Source organism: Mandrillus leucophaeus, unplaced genomic scaffold, assembly GCF_000951045.1.
Source record: "Mandrillus leucophaeus isolate KB7577 unplaced genomic scaffold, Mleu.le_1.0 Scaffold427, whole genome shotgun sequence".
NCBI classification, from domain to species: domain Eukaryota; kingdom Metazoa; phylum Chordata; class Mammalia; order Primates; family Cercopithecidae; genus Mandrillus; species Mandrillus leucophaeus.
This window is the reverse complement of record NW_012104554.1, coordinates 1,609,868-1,613,278: the sequence shown is the minus strand read 5'-3', so window position 1 is coordinate 1,613,278 and position 3,411 is coordinate 1,609,868.

The following is a 3,411-nucleotide window of genomic DNA, read 5'->3' as shown; positions in this document are numbered from 1 at the left end:
CAGATGTGATGATGGAAATGTGCAGAGATAAAATACACAGCAACTGGGGAGACCATTCCAGAATGGGTGGTCACGGAAAGCCTCTCTGAGGAGACATCTGAGACCTCAAAGCTAAATAAGGCGGACAGGAGCATGACTGAGGGGCAGTGAAGACTCCATGGTGATATCATTGAACAACAAGAAAGGGAGTCATACCTGGAGCAAGGTGGGCAGATGGGGACAGGGAGAGTTGGGGCTGCAGCCAGATCTAGCAGGGTCTCGTGGATACATCTTGGTTTTCCCGTGGCAGTCCCGCTTGCATCTGTTTTCCTTCCATTCGTATTCACAGCCATCCCAGTTTGAATATCTGTCATATAGTCACCCTACACACGAACTACAGGAGTCAAGATTTTATCCTAAGAGAAATGAAGAGGCATTGAAAAGTTATAAGAAGAGCAGTGAAACGATCTCATTTTTATTCAGGATCCCTGGAAACCAGAGAATGAGCTAGTAGATGCAGGAAGTTCAATAAGTCAACATTCAGGACACTAAATTTTTTATTTATTTGTTTTTCTTACTTTGAAAAATTGTTATTTTTATTTTAGAGACAGGGTCTTTCTCTGTCACCCAGCAGTGGCGCCGTCATAGCTCTCCACAGCCTCCAACTCCTGAGCTCAAGCGATCTTCCCACTTCAGCTTCCCAAGCAGCTGGGACTACAGGTGCACACCACCACGCCTGGCTAATTTTTTTATACAGACAGGGTCTTGTTTTGTTGCCTAGGCTGGTCTCAAACTCCTGGGCTCAAGCGACCCTCCCGCCTGGGCCTCCCAAAGTACTAGGATTATACGCATGAGCCACGACGCCCAGCCTGAATTTTTTTAAATATAAGAAATCAATATAAAGACAAAATAAAAAATAGGTAAAATTTGTGCGTTTACCCTAAGGGATAGATACACTCTTATTATCCTCAGCTAATATACAGACCTTAATTCTATTGCTGATTTCCTTCCCACTTCTCTTCAACTCAGAAGCACTTTCTGAGGCAAAACATAGCTCCAGCTTCTGGTCTCATGGCAACTTGGCAGCACAAGGCTTCTAGGCTAAAATCCCAGCTTCCATGGATCCACGCTGTTTCAGTCACAAATATTTACCTTGCCTGGCTCCGCAGGCTAATTAAAGGGGTAGGCTCTGTTCCTCTTGGCTCTCCTCTAAATTGCTTTCAGAGGAAGAAGCAGTGGCGGGACCAGGATGGCAGCCCTATCACTCATCTCCACAGCCGCACAGTGACTAGCTTACAAATATCCTGTTCAGATTAGAAAAGGGGTTTGCAGCCACACCCTTGCCTCTCTCCAGCTGGATCTGAAATTGCACCTCCCAACGACGATTTCCCCTGGAAGCTGACATTAGCCCTAGCAGTGTATTTGACTGACAGTGCCTCTGAAAGAGGGGCTCTCAGGATCAAATACTAAGAGCTTATTATACCAGTTAGAACACAGTGTTTCACTGTGAATATTTACTTTTATTATATAAATGACATATGCTTATTATAAACAATTCCAGGTGAAGAAAAGGTGGAAAGTTCACAAGGAATTTTTCTTCTGCTCCCACTCAGCCCCAGCACTGAACCAAAGACTGCCTTTCCTCTAGAAACTTCTGTTATGAGTTTTTGTCATTTTCTATGCATCCACAAGCAAATGGGGAGATACACACACACACACACACACATATCTATCTCTATATATAGATATATATGTGGATATATGTGGATATAAAGGATATAAACACACACACAAACATACATAAATATATATATATGCATTTAAGTAGATCACCATAAAGGCTTTAAAGTGATTTCATAATAACAAGGAAGTCCACATTTGATAAACCATGAAGAGGAATCACGTAGTTCCAGTCAGAAAAGGGCTTGGCCCTTTCTACAAAGCTATGTCGCTGGGTGAATCCTGTTTACAACTCACAACTGAGTCAAGAAGCCAAAACCAAATTGCCAGGCCCAGGAAGCAATCAGAACATGAGGTGAGGTTACAATTCTGAAAACAGATACTCAAAGCCTGGGCAGGGGAGGGAAATCAATGGAGAAGGTAGAAATACACTCTGAAAGGCAAGGGACTGAGAACGCTGGGTCTAGTCAGAAGGGGAGATGATATGGTTTGGCTGTGTTCCCACCCAAATCTCATCTTGAATTGTAGTTCCCATTATCCCCACTTGTCCTGGGAGGGACCCAGGGGGAGGTTATTAAATCACAGGGGCAGGTTTTTCCCCATGCTATTCTTGTGGTAGTGAATATGTTCCATGAGATCTGATTGTTTTATAAAGGGCAGTTCCCCTGCAAATGCCCTCTTGCCTGCTGCCATGTAAGACATGCCTTTTGCTCCACCTTCACCTTCTGCCATGATTATGAAGCCTCCTCAGTCATGTGGAACTGTGAGTCCATTAAGCCTCTTTTCCTTTATAAATTACCAGTCTTAGGTATTTATTATAGCAGTGTAAGAACAGACTAAACAAGAGAGAAAGCACCCCAGGGTTTACTGTCATCATTGGGGTGGTGAGTAGGGAGCAAAAGTGGAGAAGTGACAACTTGAGTTTGCCTTACAGGAAAAAGCAAAGATATCACTGGAAAAACAGAACACACCCATCGACAAGGTAAGAGGAGACAAGGAGCTCACAGGGGCTGGGGCTGGATGGCATCTACATGGGAGGCAGTCTCCCTCTGCCTCCTCTTTGAGAGACTTCTAATAATACTATAAGTTGCCTTTCAGCTTGCTTTTGTTTGTTTGCTTGCTTGTTTTAATATGGTAAAAATGTGTATGTAACATAAAATTCACCATTTTAGCCAATTTTTTAGTGAAAAGTTGAGTGGCATTAAGTATGTTCACAGTGTTGTACAACCAGCACCACTATTCATCTCCAGAATTTTTTCATCTCCACAAACTGAAACTCTGTCCTCATTAATAACTCCCTATTCTCTATTATATTAGTTCATCTTCATACTGCTATGAATAAATATCTGAGACTGGTTAATTTATAAAGAAAAAGGGGTTTAATGGACTCGCAGTTCCACATGGCTGGGGAGGCCTCACAATCACGGCGGAAGGCAAAGGAGGAGCAAAGGCATGTCTTACATGGCGGCAGGCAAGAGAGCATGTGTAGGGAAATTGCCCTTTATAAAACCATCAGATCTCATGAAGCTTATTCACTATCATGAGAACAGCATGGGAAGAACACACCCCCATGATTCAATTACCTCCCACTGGGTCCCTTCCACAACATGTGGGGATTATGGGAGCTACAATTCAAGATGAGATTTGGGTAGGGACACAGCCAAACTATATCACCTACTTCTCTCAGCCCCTGGCAATCACCATTCTAGTTTCTGCTTCTGTGAATTTGACTACTCTAGGTACTTCATATAA